Raw genomic sequence first — 20,536 nt, 5'->3', positions numbered from 1 at the left:
TGTTACTTGGGAGAAGAGACCAACCCCCCCCTCACTCCAGCCCCTCTCAGGCAGCTGCAGAGAGCGAGAAGGGCTCCCCTCAGCCTCCTCTTCTCCAGGCTAAACCCCCCAAGCCCCCTCAGCCGCCCCCCAGCACACTTGTGCTCCAGACCCTGCCCCAGCCCCGCTGCCCTTCTCTGGACACGCTCCAGCACCTCAAGGCCCTTCTTGTCCCGAGGGGCCCAAACCTGAGCCCAGCATTCGAGGTGGGGCCTCACCAGTGCCGAGCACAGGGGCCCCATCCCTGCCTGGCTCCTGCTGGCCACACCAGGGCTGACACAAGCCCGGGGGCTGGTGGCCTCCTTGGCCACCTGGGCACTGCTGGCTCATGCTCAGCCGGCTGTCAGCCAGCACCCCCAGGGCCTTCTCCGCCGGGCACTTTCCAGCCACTCTGCCTCAGGCCTGGAGCATTGCCTGGCATTGGTGTGACCCAAGGGCAGGACCTGGCACTTGGCCTTGTTCAACTTCATACAGCTGGCCTCAGCCCATCCATCCAGCCTGTCCAGGTCCCTCTGCAGAGCCCTCCTGCCCTCGAGCAGATCAACACTCCTGCCCAACTTGGTGTCATCTGCAACCTTACTGAGGGTGCCCGTGATCCCCTCATCCAGATCATTGATAAAGATATTAAACAAGGCTGGCCCCAACACTGAGCCCTGCGGAACCCCGCTTGTGACCAGCTGCCAAGTGGATTTAGCTCCAGTCACCACAACTCTCTGGGCTCAGCCAGCCAGCCAGATGTTTGCCCAGTGAAGAATCCACCAATCCAAGCCATTTGCTGCCAGCTTCTCTAGGAGGGTGCTGTGAGAGACAGTGCCAAAGGCTTTGCTAAAGCCTTTTCAGGTTGAAATTTGAGAATCTGAAAACTGAAATTTGAAATGGTTCAATTTACCAGGGTATGCAAGCAAGGAAGCTTCTTCATTTTCTAATAGCTGTTATCTGTGGAAGCTAAGCCAGTGCAACAACAGCCAAATTACAGATTAAAACCAGCTGAGATCGATTTGAAGTTGTTTGGATTAATCCAGTACACCTTTGGTAGAAGCAACCTTGCAATTAATGAAATCATTGCTCTCACAGGTTCTATGCTTCCTCCTCCCTTTATTCTAGATCTACTTATTCTGATTTCTCATTTTATTTTTTCTTTTCTCGTGCTTTCCACTCTCCTTTGACCTTCCCCTGCTTATTTTATATCACCCTTGTTACTCTTTGTTTTAATAAGTTTCTGCTATTATTCCTCTGGACTCCTCTTTCCTATTTCCTAGAAGGAGGCCACCATTCTGGTTTGGTAACATTTTATATCCACTTAACATAGAATGAATCATGGCATTTTCAGGGCAGCAAGGAATCAAGACCCCTGTTTATGTCTGCCAAGTGTTTTCCATTTGCATATGATCATACTGTAAGAGTTCCTACTAGATTAGTCCATACAAATGCCAACATATATTACAGAGATTAAAAATTATACCAATAGCCTACATAGTTTGCAGCATAGCAGATTACGTTCCAAGTGGAAATTTAGAGAAGGGACTATAGGAATTCTGAGTTTATAGGTGATGCTCCACATTCAGCTACCCCCTACTTTTTACGTGCAGTTCCTTTCTGAACAGAGGGTAAGGACACAGTTCTACTTGTAGTGTCAGCACTGATTAAACCACATCAGAGTTGTCACATGTCCTTATGCAAGATAAAAATAGGGTGCATCCCACTGCATGCTAAACTAGAGAACTAATCTGCATTGAAATAAAAGGCACACCAGTAAAAATGCAAGTACCTTTTTCACAGTTATTTTCCAGCAGGATTCCTACACAATCTGCATCAACACAACAGGGGAAGGGATTGAATAAAACAACCTCTTAAGACAGCAAGAGTTGCTCACTGAATTAGACCCCAAACACAAGTTTGCCTATGGAAGAATATGTGGAGCATTCTTAGTGCTAGACGAGTATCAGGAAAAGGTAAAAGGCAACAGCATAATAGAGTACAACGAGAATACATGCACTTCTGGGAAGATTCAAGTGGCATTCAAGAAACTGAAGATTCTTGACTTCTTTTAGTCATTTACAGCGTCATCATCGTACTAGTTAACAAAGTAGCAAGTGTCCTATTGCAACTATAATAGCAGTAGACTGGGAGGAGAGCAAATAGTATCAGTCAGAAAACCCCGAGAAACATTAGGGGGTCCTGTGTTTGGGAAGTCCCACAACTCAGAAAGAAGACCAAGCATTTAACACGCATGTTCTCTCACCCAAAACCTATTTTTAAAGTGTTTTACAATATCTTCAGACAACTGGCTTTTCTTCTGCCCATCTTTAATTCTCTACACTATAAACAGACTTAGACCAGTACTAAAAGCTTCAAACCGGTGAGATTTTAAAGCATTCTAGGAAATACATTTCCCATCCTGCACAAAGGCCTGAACTTCATCAGTGAGGGTCCGAGCGGCGTTCAGGGCTGCGCGTCCCGCCGGGAAACCTGCATTGCAATACCGGGGATCACCCGTCGCTGCCTCCTCACAGCCCGACGGCGCCCGAACCGAAGGCAGCTCCCGCTGCCGCTCCTGCGGCGGCAACGCCGTCGTCGTCGGCTCCCAAGGCCGCCTCCGTCAGAGCAGGGTCACGCCGCAGGTGCGACCGCCGAGGGGAGCACACCCCCGCCCGGGCACCGCCGCGGCCGCCATTTTGCAACCGGTTGCTCCATCACCTGCGCTCCACTCGCTCCCGCGCCCCGCGCCGACACTCACCGCGAGGAGACCGACAGGCTACGCGGTGGAGACGGAGGAGCCTCCCCCGCCCCAGCGGCCCTTGCCCGGGCAGGCAGCCACGCCCAGCAGGCGCTGCCGCCGGCAGCCACCCCGGGCGTGGTGCGGGGCCGTCGCTGCCGGGCCCCGCCGCGCACCGCGCTGAAGGAACAGCAGCACCTTCCACCCCGCCGCCTCACAGCATCGGTAACCATAGTAACTTCAAGTCGTGCCGCCATTGGCGAGTTTAACGCGAGGCAGCGACCAATGGAGCGCCGTTCTGTGCCGCGCCTGGCCAATGGGCGCGGGTGCAGGGCAGGGCGCTGCGCTGACGTCGCGAGAGGGGTGGAGCGGGGCCAGGCGGAGCGGGCGGCGGGGCTCGGCGGCGCCGGCGCCACCACCGCCACCATGGAGACCCCGGGCTAGGGCCCGCCGCGGCGCTGAGCGGGCTCGGCCCCGCCGCCGCCTTCCTCCCTCCCTCCCTTCCTCCGCGCGGTGAGTGGGTCGGGGCCGAGCCGCGGGCTGGGGAGGTCGCGGGCCGGGCGCCGCGAGGGTGAGGCGGCGGGTGAGGTGAGGCGAGGCGAGGCGAGGCGGCGGAGCGCGGCGGGGGCCCGGGGCAGCGCGGCCGAGGAGCCGCTGCCTCAGGCGGACCCGCGCCTGGTTCGTGGCGCCGCTGCGCGCCCTCGCCGCTCGCCCTCCCCTCCGCGCTGCCGCCCCGTGCCCGGCCGCGCCGCGCGGGCCCTGCGGGCGGAGGTGCCGCCGCCCGGCCCCTGCCCCGGGCTCCGCGCCGGGCGGCCAGGCGAGGTGGCGGGCGCGGGTGGGCGCTGGAGGGGGCAGGTGGGTGCGGGTCGGGTCGGGGAGCCCGCAGAGGTGGTCGGGGGCGAGGATCCCTGGCCCGCCGACTCTAGCCCGGCGTGGCCGCCCCGCTCCTGGGCCCGCTGGCTTTCCGTGGCCGCGGGGCGAGCCCGCGGCGGATGCGCAGCCCCGCAGCCGCGGCGGGCGGGAACCGGGACCCGCGCCGAGCCGCAGCGGGCAGGGCCGCCCCGCCGGGGCGCGCACCGCACCGCGCCCGCAGCGCCATTCAGCCGGGGTGCGCGGGGCCGGGCGGGACGCGGCGGAAACTTTGGGGAGCCGCGGGTGCCGGCGGGCGAGCCCGCACACCCCCCCCGCCCCGGGCAGGGTCGCCGTGCCGCGCCGCGCCGGCGGGAGGCGGCGGAGGCCGGGCTGCGCGTCCCGGTGTCGCCGCGGCGGGACGCGGCGTGCCTCCCCCCCGCGCCCCGCTCCCGCACCGGGCGGCCTTGCACCCCCCGGATCCCCGCCGTCGCCGCGTTCCCTGAACGCGATTTAGGTGCGTGAATTTTTTCTTCCCTTTGAGTGACCGCTGAACCCCGCGGTGCGCCCCATTAGCCGACTGCCGGAGGGGCCGCGGCCCAGGCGGTGCCTGCTGGGGCTCGTAACTTCTTGCAGCTTTTTCCGCCCTTCTCCGATTAAAACAACGACAAGAAGCAGGAGGGGAGTAGCACATGCACAGCTCGGTGAGCGGTGTGGCACGCGTGGACGCCTGCTAGCCGAGGGATCCTGCCCGTGGAGGTGGAGCGGGCTTGCCCGTAGCTACGGCGCGCTGCAGCGGTCCAGCAAAAACTGTAAGCGTATCTGTTGATCCAGCTCGCTGTATGCAACTGAGTGTCTAAGGCTGGGAGAGCTGGGAAACAAAGTCTCGGACAAATAAAATTAATAGTGACGCTGAACCTAGGCTGTGTCAGCAACACATTATGTTTATGTGATGGTAATTTGTGTGGAAGGTAGAAATGCCACAGAAAAGAGCATAGTTTAGGCATTGAGCCCTCTCTGGTCCTTGTCCCCTCCCAGCTATCGCTTCAGAATGTATCAGTGTCTCACCCAAGAACAACTGTGTGTTTCTCAAGTGCGTCTGTTTAGCCCATAGATCTTTGTACTTCTTTTTTTATAACCTTCTGCTCCCTGTTAATTTTATATTAGTCATTCCTCCAAGATTTGATTGTTTGAAGGAAGAGGTGTGGTTGGACTTGCAGCAGTAATGTTTCATTAACTAGCTTTTCAGTTTTTTCAGCATTGTCACTTTTTGATAACTTGGAGTTTAGAGATTAGGAGAGAAGGATGATAACGTTTTCTTCTTTAATAACTCTTTTTTGAGGTAAATGCTACATATATGTTCACTGAGATAAAAATATGGGAACCCACTAAATGTACTTGTTAGGTTTATGGAGATAGGCTAATTCGGTCTTGCCCATCACATTTAAAATGGGAGGATTGTGTTTTGGGGGCAAAACCTTATGGTTAGCACTGACATGCTGTAGTGTCTCGGTTAAATATTACAATACTGCATGCAAATGAATGTAACCTGTCTGTGAAGAGACAGATTGCAATAACTTTCTCCTTTTGTTTACATTGCTTGTAAAGTGCTACCCTGCTGCTGAAATAAGTTGCTATTAATATTTTTAATTAAGGTAGAGCAGCTGATGGGGCTTTTCCAGTAAAAATCATGTACTTTTTTCTTTTCGTCTTGTTACGTGGTAAGGATAAATAGGAGTAATAATAATAGAAGTTCTGCTATAAAACACAGTTGGAGCAAGTTTCATGGAAGAGTAGTCTTCTCTAAGAGGGGAGAAGTTGTTATAATTTTTTGTAAAATGTTGACAATGTAACACCTTTTGGTGTTTCCTTTTTTTAATCGTAATGCAGGATCCTTTTGTAATGAACAGATGAATTCAGTCACAGATTAGGTTACTTTCTTATAGCAGCTTCATGTATGAGCAAAATGGAATCTATAATGCATTTTGGGATACTTTTTATATTGCATGATAGCATGTACTATGTAAAAATAATAGTAACCTGTGTCAGGTGTTCAGTGTAGGAAATCTGCAAGCATTGTGAGAGAAGCCTCAGTGGAAGAAGCACTCTGCGTGTTAACAAAACAGGAAACATAAATAAGAACTTCATGTACTTCTGTCTCACTTTGAGTGGTATATAAATACGTTTATAACAGATGAAAGGCTAAACCAATTTGAAAAGATGGAACTCTGTAATAGTGTCTTAACTTTGTTGTTATTTTTTTTCTTAATTGTGGTGCTGAAAATGAGCAAGTTCTGCAAACATTTGATTATTTGGTGCAAAAAACTGCTGACTAGCTCAGGAATCTTGGTGAGCTAACAAAATTGTTTTAAGTGTAATCAAGAATAATTCAGTTTATTACCAGAATGTGGTTATTGTAATATGGTACAGAAAAGACCCTTAAAAAGCAAGCAGAGCTCATGATACTTGTCTGGAAAAAAAAATACCTGTAAGTCTGTTATCAGACATATTTTGTATTGCTCTTATTTACTTTCTTATTACTTTTAATCAAATCAATGAGTCTAGGTTAAAATGGGATTCCTCTGGATGAGAAGCCACACTCCTTTTAAGCTATTTACAACTTGGTTTATCAGAGCAGTCCCCATAAGCAGAGGGGCTTTTATAAACCACACGCAAGGTTTTAGTTGGCTGTCGTGGCAGGGAGACCCTGATCGTGGCCTGGGACCCGGTTCTGCTAGGCAGCCCCTCTGCGCCTGCCCTCCCCTGGGGCTCAGCCTCGCGTTCACGTGCTGCGGGCTGCAGAAACGTGGGCTGAAAGGCTGCCGAATGAATGAGTTTGGGACAGTAACTTTGTTTGTCAGGGTTTGGTGGGAAGCAATGCCTAAGAGCTGCTGTGGAAAAAGCGTGTTTTGTCATCTTGTGTAAAAAGCGTGTGTACGTCTCCTGAGGAACTTGTGCTGGTGTGGTTCAGAATTCTGGAATTTTCAGAGGTTTTGTTTACGTTTGCATGGGTTTTTTTTTTCTCTAGTGAAAATAAGAGAGCAAATAATTATGAATATGGCATGTACTCCAAAAGTAAACTGAACTGGCTCAAACTTTACTAACCAGGGCGGGGAAAAAAAGTCAAGCTAGCATAGCTTTAGGTGCAAGTGAATGGAAAGCCGGACCTGCAACTGGAGATTTGGGTATGGCTTGTAAATACTGCTCGCTACTGTTCCTATCTCGATTGCAAGTACTGCTGGCAATAAGGCAGCTCAAATACTAGTGAGGGTGCAAAGTAAATAGGTAATCACAGCTGAGCACAGAACCAACGCCTGTGGAAGCAGCCCTTCTCGCTGTAATACAGCTGTGCTTGGTTCCTGCAGCTGACCCGCACCTACCGAACTTGCACAGGGAGCTGCAGGGACTTCCAGCGCTAAGTGGTTCTCTGGGAGTGCCTGGTAGCTTTTTTGGTGCTCAGCTGCTCTTCCAAAGGCTTGAGATACATCCTTCTTCATTGGATAACTTTTCATGTTCTTTTTGCCCAAACGGAATGGTCATTTATTCTGCTCTGGGGAGGTTTGCAGAGGGAGGGAGGAGGTGGATAAGGACAGCCAAAAACTGCCTTGGTGACCTTCCCAAAGCTTTTGCTTGCACGAGAAGTAATCGCAGCTTCTTGTCAGTTAAATCTCTGCAGCGGGTACCAGCATTTGGACCTTTGCTCCTTCCCCACTTGCTGCCTCTTTCCCTCTCTGCCTGTAGCACCTCGCTCACTTTTCCATGGCAGAGGAGACACGTGCATTCCGGGAAGGAGGAAGGACTCCTTCAGTTTCACAGCAGATTAATTTATTTAATTTTTAATAATGAAATCCCCAACACCATCATTAAAAGGAAAGGCTTAAGGAGAAAGCTTTGCACGGTACCTTGCAGAGGTTTAATTGCTCTTCAGCCACTAAAAGGTGGGAGGACGTGCCTTTCCAGTCTGGCCATGCTCTGTGGTGGAGCAGGCGTGTGTCACAGGGTCAGGGAGGTGACTCTCGCACAGGCTTGTCCCCCTCTCGGGATCGGCTTCCTGAGTCAGCCCTCCGCTTCCTAAAGAGCACTGCGGCTGGGAGAGCACAACTCTGGCAACCAGTTCGGCCAGTTTGCTGCCTGCCTTGCCTCTCCTCCCCTTGAGTCGGTAGTGAAGGGTGAATGCAGAAGCTCCGCTCGAAGTGATCTGTGGAGAATTTCTGTGGCTATCTTTAACTTTCTAGTCCTTTTCATTGCATCCCTCTCTTACAGGCAAATGAAGACAGCATCACTTTGGCAAAAGTTAGGGAAAATCCATTCTTAGTGTTTCAGTATTTTTAAATGAGATGCATTTTTAACAGAAATTTTAAAAAAAGTTAGCCATGCTTTTAATATACATGTGTTTTCCCCCTATTATTGCAATTTTAAGATGTAGTGGTTACAAAATAAATTATTGTTCTTCTCCAAAATGTCTCCGTGCCATCTCTTACAGACCTTCCCCCTGCCCCCCTTTTTCAGTTTGCATAGCGTTGTACAAAGTCTTTACCTAGCACCAGAAACTGAAGACCAGTCAACTTCCTGTTTAAGGGCTTTTAAAAATCATTTTAACTATGCCTTTATTTTAGTCGAGAAAATAAAACCGTGAGCTATTACTTTATTTGAGGGTGATTGACTCATTCTTCAAGGAATAATTAAAATTTAGACTCCCCCCCCACCCCCCCTCCCCCGCCGCAATGGAATGGGGCCTTTTGCTTATAAAAGGCTTGGGATCTAAGTCTTCAAGCTGAAATGTAAGGGGCTTTTGTGAACCTTAAATCAACATTAGAGCTAATCTAATATTCTGATCGGTATTGTGATTAATTCATTATTAAAGAGGAAAAAAGGAATCTATTGTAAACCCTTTGAAGGTGTACAAGCTGAAACTTGCTTTCTGCATCACAGCTCAATGGGGGGGGGGGTTAATGTATTTACTGTTTATGCAACCGTGGGGCAGTAATTGTGGGCAGTGAATAAAATTACCCTTTAGCTATGGGATCTGCAAAGCAGATGGTTCATCGATACTGTGTAGGCTGTATAATTAACTAGCCTTTATTGTTCATTGAATTCTTAAATAGGACTTTGGAGCTCCGGGTCCCCATTCCCTTATGAATGGGCATATCTCAGGGCATTAAGTGCGAAAGCTTTGGTGGGATTCACTTGTGCTAGCTGGCAGCAGGACAAAATGCAGCAAGAGTGGCTCTGCACAGCGTCAGTTCGATCCAGAGTATGTCCTTTGCTTAGCTGGAGCCACCTCCGGAGGCAGTAGGAGCAAGGGGGGAATGTCCTGGAAGGAGATGAAGGGGCTGAAGGCAAGAAGGTAGGAGCAGTTTTTCTCGTGCCAGGCAGGCAGGGTAAGAAGTAGCAGAGATCTGGGGAGCAAGTAAGGAATGGAGGAGCTGGACTGTGTGGTGCCAGACATTGCTTTTTCTCAAGTGAGGTTCAGCTGTAAGGAAGAGGCATTAGAAAAAAAACTGGATTTCTCTTGGTTTGCATGGGTGCAAAAAACTTTTCCTCTCTTCTTAACAAAACCTCATTGTGGCACGCGACTGGTGTGGAAAGCCTTAGGCTAGCACCTGTGCTATACTTCTAACATTTTTTGTAAATGTACTCAAAAGCATTTGCATTACACGTGCTCAAATAAAAAGCATCTAATCTGTACCTTAATTTGCTTTAAATGATTTTACTTACACCACCTCTACCAGGAATATAATAAAAATGGAGATTTTCCAGTTTGTTGTGGATTTCTGTCCTTTCCCTGCCCAGGAAGGTGGTGGCAGGCAGTGCATCCTTAGGGCTCCTAAAGGAAACCTTTTCAGTTCCAAAAGCATGTTCTTCATCTTGTATTGGCAGAATTTTCTGTTATTGTGTAACACGTGGCTCGAGTATTTGTGCATTTGTTGTTGTGAAGGTAAATCTGGTTGGTGAAAACTAGTAGGCCTGGCATCGTTCCCATTAGCCCGTTCCTGTGGAGTACGGTTCACGACAGCTCACTCGTGGGCCAGGGCAGGCTGTGTACGCAGCTGGCTCAGCGCAAGACTCCCTGCTTTCTTTGGGTATCCTTTGGAAACTTCTGGTTGCTGATACAGTATAAGCACAGGATACAAATTCCCAGATATTTCTTCCTGGATCAGTTTGTGCATACAATGCTGGTACTGATATTAGTTACCTAATGCTAAAATTTGATACAGTATCTCCACTTGAATTAACTCTTTTACTTTGTAGTGGCAGGTTTTGTAGTAATTCCAGTTTGAAAAAAAAAATTTCACTGATCTCTGAAACAATTTTGGACAAACGATAACTCCGTGACTTCCACGTCAGAGTGACATGCTTAAAAATGAAGTGTTTCATATCTTTCACAAAAATAAAACTAAGATGTGGTATGTGATGCAGTTGATTTCAAGGGCTTTGGAGAAGTGAAGTGCTGGAGTGATAAGTGGAGAAGTTCTGTGTGCGGATGTGTTTGACACGGTTCACTGATTGTCTTTTGCAGACTCCTACTCAAGCCTTGGTAGTATCTAAGGACAAATAGGGAGACAGATCTTAAGAGTTAGTATTTTTGTCTTGTTTTTATTTAAAAAAAAAAGCCAGATTTTGTTATTAAGACTACAGTATCAAAATATAGCCTATCGTGAAAGGAGATTTCATTTGTACTGTCATAGTGACGAAACTCCGAACTGGTGTGCCTTTTCATGCAGCAGAGGGAATCCATGCCCCATGGAACTTACGGACAAAAGGCAAAATTTAAACAGGTAGATGAAACAAGTGGCGGAGAAGAGATTAAGAACCTGGCTTTTTGTAGCGCATACCTTCACGCAGGGTGCTTGTGATCCAGGAATAATGCTGAGGTGTTGCTCTGTATTATTTGATACAGCCTTAATTGAAGAAATGCTAGCGGAATGTGCCATCTGTTGCTTCTCTACATCCTACATATCAACTTTTTCCTCATAACTAATGCAATGAAGATAACCAGAACCATATTTTAGCTGAAATAGAAAATACTGGCATGTGAGGTGACTGATACAGCACATCACTTGTTTCTGGGAGTACGTTTATATTTCAAATGAGATGAAAAAGCATTAAACCCAAAAATTTCAGACTGGCTCACAGATCTGTGAGATGTGTCCGTTTTCCCCATGCTATTTGGGCTATTCAATAAGAAAGAAAATTACTAAGTTTTCATAGTTTTGCCATTGTTTCATAGCATAAATCACAGCAACAGCATACATCAAGATTTGTGAGCTTTTGCTGTAATCAAATACATTCTTTTCCAGAAGACACTTTTAAAAATCATTTTTTAGAGTTCTTTACAGAACAGAGAGGCTGACACACAAACGTGCTGAGGTTCAGAGACTTGAAGTTTTTTTAGCAAGTTTTGAAGTTGTGGTAGAGAACGCTGCCTACTGTGGGGTGTTTCTTTGTTCGGGCTGAGGTAATCAGCCTTACAACACAGAGTTTTTTAATATTGTTGTGGAACCTAGAGGTTATTTTTAAGCAATATGAAAAATTCACCAAGTCACACACTGACACTGAAATAAAAAATAAAACAAAACCAAAACCAATAACCAGAAAACCCAAACTGAACAACAGGAAAAACCCACCCCCAAAGATATTCAGTAGTTTATGTTGAATCAGCAAGGCAGACTGAATACAGGAATTAGATTTGTCTGAGCTACTGAATTTTATTTTGGCCCATGCTGCGTGCTTGGAAAGGAGCAGGAAGACCGCCCTCCTTTGGTCAGTGGCTCCTGCGCTACTAGAAGTCTGACAACTTACTCGCACAGTGTAGGAAGATAGCACTTTTGTTAAACTTCATATTTTTATTGGTATTCATAACAACTAGATTTTTTGTATCTGTTTTTCTGTAATAGATGTAAAAGATGCCTGAAATCACAACTTGTGTGCTTTCAGGAAGCATGTAGTTCATCAGGTTTAGAAAGCCTTGCCTTATCTGAATTTGAGCAGATGCTTTTTTAGTGATATAGTTAATTTTATTATTTTATATAATATTAAATTTTCCTGCATTACTAGTATATGGATTTATTCTATAATATAAATATTTATTAATACATTTCAGAAGAACTGAAATTTGAAATAGAAAAGGAAGATACAAATTTTTTTTTAGATGGCAAAGATAAATCATGTTATATTTTTTCCAGAGTTTTCCTTTGTTTTCCCTTCATCTCAAAGCATCACAGGCATCAGATGACAACAGAACAAAAATATTTTACTATGGTAATATTCCAGATAGTATTAGTTATAGAAAGTTGAAAAGAATGCTTTATGTATAGCATTGCAAGCTGTGTGATCTGATTTCCACTTGTTCAAATTTTAACAGTTTCAGTAAGACCATCTGGTTAAAAGCTCGTGTGCTAGTTACTTAGTTCTGTGTGCACATTGTCACAGATTAAAACGGTTGGAAAAATACCAGGTTGGTAGACTAGTCAATTTACACCCAACTTTACTGTCAGCATTGATACAGATAATAAAAATATTTTATTGTCGCCAGCAGAAACACTTCTGCAGCAGGGTGTTTTTAAGTTGCTGTCTTGGTTGCTTTAAGGAGCACCTGTGAGTCCTCAACTTCTTCCTGTGTGTTGGGGCTTTTTCCCCCGGTATTTACTGCGTAATGTCTTTCTGAACTGATTGTTCTCAAACTTGCCTGTTACGATGGAGTACCGCGACAACAAAGTACCTTGCCAGGCAGACCTCTTCAGCATTTTGAGGCATAAATGTTATCTTTTCTTTGTGAATGGAGGCTGAGATTGATCACGTTTTAGAAGAATGTCACTGTATGAGAACTTACAACAGCACCTCTTTCAGTCGCGATTTGTCATCAGACCAGCAGTTCGGAAGCAGTTCATCTTGCAGCCCGACAGTCGAACACATTCTTGTACTTCTATAGAGTTTCGTCCTGACAGAATCAAGAGCTGCAACCACTCAGCAGGTAACTTCTTCGGTACTTCATGCTTCTCTTGGAGCTAATAATTGGTTCCGTGTGATCCTAGGCAAACTTCCCCCGGCAGGTTCACCGAAACAAGCCGGCAATTGGTAACAGCATGTTACTGTTGTCTGTGTGGCGAAGGGCCACCTGCCTGCTTCGGCTTTTCTTTCAACATATTTGATGTGTCTGTCTCACTTCCAATGCTTCAGATGGGCAAACTCAAACATGTTGGAGGAAGGGGAGACAGGATATACTACTGCCTGAGCTCTGTTTCTGCTCTTTCCCGCCTTGCCCAGGATCTCATGGAGGCTGCCTTAGCTTTGGTCTCCTAACTTAAAAATAGCCTGTAGCTGACTGAAACGATTTGCATGTTGCACAGAATTATAGCCAGGCTAGAAAGTGTTTATCTTGGGTGGAAAAATGGCTTCTCATTCTAGAAATTCAAGTGTGGCATGTCCTTTCCCCTCAGTATTAATAATTGCGAAGTGTGAAACCTCTGCAACGTCATTCTACTAACGTTCATTAACTAATTAACAACCAGCTATAAAGCCTCTGTTCTGGCAATTTATGACAGCCTCAAACAGAAGGAGAGCAAAGAGATAGTTGTGATAACTATACAATCTTCTCAACTTTCTTAATTTTTACAACTTTTGTCAACCCTCCCATCGTACTGCCGTCTTCTATATCTACGCTGTCAGTGTGTTCCATAGTTTCTTAAACTAAGGCATCAGGCGAAAATCCATGTGGAAGAGTATAGTCTGCTGAAGTTCAAAACTCTCAGGCTTGCTTGGCTTGTACTTCAGAACCAAGCTGTGGTTCCAGACAACAGATGAATAACTACTGTTCGTCAGCATCTTTTGTTGCAAGAATCTGGCACTTGTATTTAAAGGTTTTAGAAGAAGATTCTTTACAGAATATGGGGAAAAAAAACCCTCTGGGAAATAGCTGATATTCTGTGTTCCTTCAAAATATTTCTCCTTCGTTTTAACACAGCTTTTTAAAATATACTGTAAGGTGGGAGTCTTTATCTGCTTTACCATTGTATTCTCACAATTCAGCTGAATCTAGTAATTCAAGACTAGAAGCTATCTTGTTTGTACCACCGATGTCTTTCCTTGTGGTGGAAACCCAGGGAGTATAGAACTGCATAACTCTCTGGTCCTTCTTTCTCAAGCATCTGCTGTAGGCCATCATCCGCAGGATTATCACGCTAGATGAAACTCCAGTCTGATGCAACGTAGCTATTCTGAAGTTCTTACAGGTAGCTGGATTGATATTTGCATTTGATATTTGGACTTTTTCAGTCCCTGAAACAGGACAATCCAAGCTGAAGACAATGGCTATAACTGAGGATATGCTATTTTTTGAAATATAATGCTTTCTTATTTTTAATGCGTTTAATAATCTTTTCTGTAGTGCATGGAGTAAGCAGCTATCTTGACAGTAGTATCGGTGACTTAGTTTGCCTTTCAAAGGATCTCACTGATGGACAGCCTTGTCATGGTCCAAAGTTTAGAGTTCTTACCAGTGTATTTTTTAAATATGAATGTGAAACAGTTTGGTGTGATGTTGCCTCATGATGTAATGTGTTCAAATTGGGAAACTGACAATTTCATAGGTGTACAAACACAAACCGTGCCTTTTCGGTTTTAAGTGCACATTAGCTTTCCATGCAGCTTTTCCATGAAGGCAGAGCTACCGTTCAATGTAATTAATCTTCTCCAGTATACTGGAAGTGGACCTAGTAACACTGGGTGATGTGGTGCTAATGACTGACTTTATTTCCATTTTGCTTTCTTTATTTCCAAGTGTGTATTAGGAGAGGCAGTGATGGTGCCTCTTACCTGGCCAACATCAAGATCCTGTCTTCATCTAGGTGAAAGAATATGTGGCTGCCAAACTTTCCACAGCATAGGATTTACGTATAGGTTTGTGTGTTCTCTTCAACTAGAATGGTGATTTGTGTGTGCTGGTTTACTTGGGCAGGGGACATTCAGCATCTCCCCCAAGTAAGTTTCATTTATAATGACACAACTACAAGTGTGTAGACTTTTTTCCTGTGCTACTCATTTTGGATTGGTTAGAGTACCTATGGCCTTGACCACCTTGACTAGCTCTAAACTTGAATCGACAGGAGCAGACCCCCATTTAATCCCAGGTGAACTTAAACCAAAATGCGAAGGCCTACCGTAAAACTGGCAGGTGGAGCTGCAGCAGTGGCTTGAGCTAATTGTTTTAAAATGCCAGTTTGTACCCTTAAACATGGTGGAACTGAATGCGTGATTCTAAAAATCCTGAGGATGTCCGGATGTACTTGGCATTGTTGGAATGCTATGGGTGGATGCTAAAAGTAGTGATAGCTTTGATTATTAATAAGTCCAGCTACTGTATGAAGATACTTGTGTATATTTCATTCAAGAGCCCTAATTGAAATGGCCCTACCACAGGAGGCAAGCAAGCAAATCACTGATATGATTTGCTTATTTGCATATCAAAGTCATTGATATGACTGCAACGTTTTCCAGTTGCAAAGAAGCCAGCAGGATATGAATCAAGCCAATACTGACTGTTAACAATCCCAGAGGAGCTGGCTACTTCTGCTGTTTCGACTGTGTGATTGAAGTAGTTTGACTTTCCTTATGGTAGATATGATTTTGTTTGTATCCCAATGTGCCCTTTTGCCATCAGAAGAAATAAATTGGGTATACCAATATGGTAGGAATCCACTCTGAGGCTCCTAACAGTGCAATTAGAACAGTGAAGAAAGTAGCCACCAATAATTCTGTTCTCAAGTAATATATTCAGTATATTTTTTCACTTTTCCAAGATGTTACACTGAGAAATATTCTGATTTATATAGAGAGAGATAAATTTCTCTATTGACATTGAGACCTATTTGGTCTTCTCTCAAAGGTCTCCTTATCCTCACTTTTACCCCCAGGTGTTCACAGAAAACAGTATTTCCTCAGTCTGTCTTATAAGCTTTCTGCCTTTCAAAAAGGAGGATTTGGTCCCTTTATTATGATGACAGCCTTTAAATTCAGTCAGACCAGCAAAACCAGCTGCAAATGTGAGAAACAAGACCTGTGTGAGGCGCTAGGTTAACTTTTATTTCATTATAATGGAAGCAGCACTTCAGAATCTCTGCTGGAAGTCTGTTTTTGATGTATTCTACAATGGCATGTGCCATTACTGTGGCCATCTCACAGGAACAGCTGGCAAGTAGATATTCTTCTCACCAGTCGCTTCTTTGCAATGACCTTGCTGTCTGTGACAGAAACTGTCACTGGTCGCTGTCTGTGGTGCGGCTAAAGAACAGCAGCAAGATGAATTCCTCGAGGTCTTCCATAACAACATGCTTGCTTAATGCCCCAAGCCCTTCTTGCCTACCAAAGCCCCCGCGGATGTGTAAGACATGTGAAGGCCAGTTGTTCTGACAATGTTAAATGTGAACAATCACAAGGGAATTCCTGGTAGAGAAACTTCTTTCCAGATGGAACTTCTAATTAACGCTACTTTTTTGTCTTCGTTCCCATAAACAGGATCAATACATAATCATGATCATTTGAAAACAGAGACCATGTGTAGCTTATTTTGTCTTGGGCACCTGGTAGGGTATTACCTGACCATGTTTTCTGTGTAGACAAATGTTTTTGTTTCTCTTGGAATGTCTTTGCTGCTTTAGCGAGTCTTGTTTGGCTTGGTTGTCTGTAACTTTCACATAATTCCATTATTATTTGACTTGGAAAACAACAGTTCTCAAAATTCATGGATGTGTAGATTTCTTCTCTCCCCTTAGGGTGCTCTGCTTTTTCACTTGTATCTCTTTCAAAGTAGGAATGCTTCCCAGATCAGTAATTCTTTACTGGTTGAGATGTACATTGGATGCTTCTGTGTGCCATCCCTTCTGCTGCTCTGGACAGATACAGATCTGCTCGGTAGCACTAGTGTCAGACAGCTCTACCGAGCTCAGCCAGTTGATTTCACCACATTGTTTTCTGTTTCATAAGATCTGTTCTTCTCAAATCGATTACTTCTGTTAATACTTAAATTATCCTTCCATTTTAAATTTAAATCAGTCTGTAACAATAATGTCTGTGGCTATTTTGGCAACTGATTTTTTTCTGTTCTTTTAGGCTTGAGTTTGTTGAGTAAGTAATCTTTTAGGTTGGTTTAATTGCTCTTTTGTCACCATATTTGCTAAATGAATACCTGTGCCCCACCATTACGATAATTATTCATGCACCAATCACTTGCTAGAAAAGCTAGGTCTTATAGGACCAGGTTTCTAGTGGTGTTTGTTTCTAATAGAGCTTCTACCCAAAGTTTGAGTGGCCACTACTAGCAGCTTTCTCTTCTCTGCTGATGGAGATTGGCTAAAAAGCATTAGTGGTTATGCTGTAACCTGTCCTTTTTCAAATGAAGACCAATTACAGAAATGCACAGTCTCCAGAGAGGTGACTCTCTCTGAGGTTGAAAGGTAGTAACCTGACTATTCCTATTTTTTGAATTTGGCTTTGCCCGGTGAGTCTTACAGTTCACTGGTGGATTAGGTTTATAACTAGTAAGTTGGAAATACCACAAAACAGTCTGTTGTGAAGACACTGAATCAATACTTTATTAAGGAAGATTTTTTTGTTGTTGTTGAAAGTTTGTAGCTCTGAGCGTGCTATACTTGGCATGGACACAAGTCTTTCCATCTTTCGCAAACAGGTCATCAGTGAGGTTAGATCATTGGTTCTTGAGAAGTCAGTGTGAAACCTGAAGTTCATATTGCCATTCCAGTAAACAGTGTTTCACTTTCATGAAGGGTCACTTAGGGATAATGAGGTCTAAAGACTCAGCCCACCCCTGTGACGTGTTAGTTGGTGACAAGTATGGAACAAGTAACTAACCTCGCGCTGGAGCTTTGTCCTGTGCCAGTTCTGCTAGTTTCCTTTGCTTACATGCTTTGTATTTCTAATTCCTGTTTAGGATAGGGGTAGTGATGGTGATGACCTTGGTTTCAAAAGCATTTCAAACTGCCTTCTCCGAGCTGAGTGCTGGCTCCCTCACATGGCCTCAGCTCTGGAGACCGGCCGACGCCTGGGGCACGGGCATGCCCAGCGGCGTGGGGCAGCTCCGCGCAGAGGCCCTCCCGCCGTCCCGGCGCTGGGAGCCTGCGGCAGCAGCAGTCTGTGGGCAGGGTAATCCTCCTGGCAGGAAGCCTAGGCTGTCCTGGGCCGGGTTATCGGCGTCGCGTGGTGGTTCTGTGCCTGCATTTCACCGCAGCAGACGCGTGCTGTGTTCAGTGGCGGCTGGCCCGTGTTGAATGCCAGTGCTGCTCAGGTCCCCGTGGGCCGCTTCGCTAGTCCAAGGGCAGAAACTCTCCAGGCACCGTGGGCGTGCTGCTCTATCGGTCCAGTTGCAAGTAAACGCTACCTTTTAAGGTGGCCATAAATGACAAGTGAAGGGGCTTCTGGCTTATCCTGTGTAGGTGACAGTTGTTGGGCGTATGTGGCTCAACAGGAGGTTGTTGACAAGCAGCAGCAGCATCTGTATTAAAACCGGATAAAAACAGGACAAGGTAGTGTGTGAGTGTGTGTGTGTTTACCTTGCCGTATTTGGACATGTTGGTCTGAAGTCTGCGTTAATAGCCTCGCTGAAGTCTATTTTTAAAACATATAAAAAAAGATTTTAACAATGTTCGTCAGAAGGTGTGTGGAGAGTTACTTGGAGTTAACCAGCAGCGTTGCTGTAGAGAAACAAGTTACAAACTGTATTTGCCATTGTAAGGAAGCAACTCCTTTAAAAATGTTATATGAGGAAATAATTATATGCAGACTATATAATGCAGACGTTTTTCATTAGGCTTCTATTGTGCTTTTTGACAAAAGAAGTGGAGTGTTATACCCTTCCCTTGAACAAGGGAAGTGTAGGGTAGATTTTTGAGCCTATTTTTGCCTGTCCTTTGCTGGGCTTGTTAACATTTGCTCTGGCATTTGCAGCTTTACCTGTCTGGCCATATGAGTACTGAACTAACAGAGAATGTACTAGGTGGGCTTTAAAAGAAAAAGCAAAAAGAGGTTAAAACCTCTGTAGAACTTCTTCTGTGCCTTTGCTGAAAAGCTCCCATTTTAAAATTTTTCGATTTGAAGTGGTGTGCTCACAAATAGAAAGGGAAAAAATGCAGTTAGGTAAATACATGTCCAGTTAACACCTGTAATTTATCCTGTCTGTGATACTGAAAAGATAACTAGCAACTGACTTAAAGCACCTTGCTGCAACGTTTCATTTTTAGATAGCATAAATGATATGTGTAACAAATACTCTCAATTCCTGTGGTATGGTAATACGGGTGCTTCTTGCTGATTCCCCCCTTTCAAACAGGACTGGATTTAGTCCTTTATTTTGCTGAAGGGTGTCGGGGCTTTGTTTGGCTTGGGCTGCTCTCCTGCCTGGTGCTCAGCTGCGTCTTCCTCCTTACTTTACAGTGCTCAGAAAGTTCAGTTCAATATCAGCAATCTGAAATTGTATATATTTTTATGAAGCTTAAGTAAGACATTCTAAAAATGGAAAGATATGCCTCTAACTGCACTTACCATTAAGCGTTCTATGAAATAGCAATCTTGCAAGTTCTGGAAGTGCATTCTTTTCTGCTGTTGTCATCCATGAGTGTATTTCCTGAGTTATTATATTGATGTTTTCCTGCGCTTGCACAGTGCAAGCAAGGGCAAGCTTTTTCTATTTTGAAAGTGGAAATCCCCTAGAACAGTAATTAATTGTTGTGGTTTTTTAAGACTTGAAATTGTGTAATTTTTCAACTACTTTATGTTATTGAGAGGATTTGCTTTTCATAGCTGTGTTTTAAACCCCTCATTTTGAGCTTTAAGTTAAAGCACAGTGAAAATAACTGATTAAGTTTGTAATTTTTCTGGTGTAGAGTTGCTTATTTAAATATATCAGTATTAATTGTCAGGCATATCTAAGTCATAACCGTAAGCATTTAATTTTTTCTATTATCTGTAGTTATGAAAAGGTCTAAAAAATAAAGTTTGTTTGAATTTGGAAGGGGGGGAAGAGCACCCACTATCCCGTTTAGAACAGACAATTACACTTAAATAATTTATGTCAGTGATATTGTCTGATACCTGGCAAGAAGATAGCAGTAGCTTTTAAATATTATCCTTGATTATTGTTTTGTCTTTCCTGCAATGACTTCAATATTTCAGCTGTTATCACTTTTCCCCATAGTCCCTGGCTTGTATCCAAACACAGGCAACTCCTACATAAAATTTGCATAGCTGTGGTTGCTCTCTTCTGACTTTTCAGTTGATCTAACCTGAAATTGGGTGCACAAACCTGGATACACTTCTTTAGCGAAGCAGACCGGGAAGATGGTACATTTCAGTGCAGTGGGAAATGGAAAATAAGCAGGAGGGAAAAATCAGGTATCGTTTTTTTTTTCTTTCTTTCTTCCTTTTCCCCCTCCTTTTTCTTTGTCACAGGAAACTGTGCTTTGATTACAGGCACCCCAGCCTCATGTTTTCCACAGAGCTGCTGTCTTGCTGGTTGCCTTCTGTACTGCATTTGTTCCTGCTTCAGCGCAGGACTTTGTATCCTGGGCAAATTTGAGTACAGGCAGGGCAGGATTATGCATGTGGAGGTAATGTGAGATCAGCAGGTGTTGCTGGGATGGATAGACAAGCTTCATTGTTCAGTTTGAGTTGGGATCAGCTGCTTTTGAGCTTGACATTTGTTTTTAGATAGATTCTCCTATAGTTTGTGGTCTCTGAATGATGGCCCTACCACTCAAGGGTATGCGCGTTCCCCTCTCCTGGCCCCAGCCATCAGCTACAAAATGCTTCTGTCATCCACCCCCTACTATGGGAAGGCGTGTGGTTCACTTTGATAGGAATAGTTCACATAATTTTGTATTTATCAACATTAGCTCATTCACCTTGCTTTATGGTTTTCCTCAT

The 20,536-nt window shown here is 45.0% G+C and overlaps 2 protein-coding genes across 19 annotated transcripts in view; one reads left to right on the top strand and one right to left on the bottom strand.

Annotated features, from left to right (window-relative positions):
• The window catches only part of CCDC148 (coiled-coil domain containing 148), a 78,129-nt gene extending 75,153 nt beyond the window's left edge, over positions 1–2,976 (bottom strand). For 2 of the 11 annotated variants that reach the window (XM_075092691.1, XM_075092693.1), the window contains exon 1: positions 2,777–2,976. The gene's annotated coding sequence lies outside the window, so the exon portion shown is untranslated. Of the gene's footprint in view, positions 1–1,807; positions 2,638–2,736 lie in introns of those variants that run through there. The other 9 variants (XM_075092687.1, XM_075092692.1, XM_075092694.1 and 6 more) reach the window with 7 other exon arrangements.
• Positions 2,977–3,126: 150 nt separating this feature from the next.
• PKP4 (plakophilin 4) overlaps positions 3,127–20,536 on the top strand; it is a 95,932-nt gene continuing 78,522 nt past the window's right edge. For 3 of the 8 annotated variants that reach the window (XM_075092686.1, XM_075092682.1, XM_075092683.1), the window contains exon 1: positions 3,132–3,268. The gene's annotated coding sequence lies outside the window, so the exon portion shown is untranslated. Of the gene's footprint in view, positions 3,269–20,536 lie in introns of all 8 variants that reach the window. The other 5 variants (XM_075092681.1, XM_075092678.1, XM_075092680.1 and 2 more) reach the window with 3 other exon arrangements.

The sequence above is a fragment of the Phalacrocorax aristotelis genome, chromosome 5 (assembly GCF_949628215.1).
Source record: "Phalacrocorax aristotelis chromosome 5, bGulAri2.1, whole genome shotgun sequence".
In the NCBI taxonomy this organism is placed as follows: domain Eukaryota; kingdom Metazoa; phylum Chordata; class Aves; order Suliformes; family Phalacrocoracidae; genus Phalacrocorax; species Phalacrocorax aristotelis.
The sequence above is the reverse complement of the archived record's forward strand: the minus strand, read 5'-3'. Positions and strand labels throughout refer to the sequence as shown.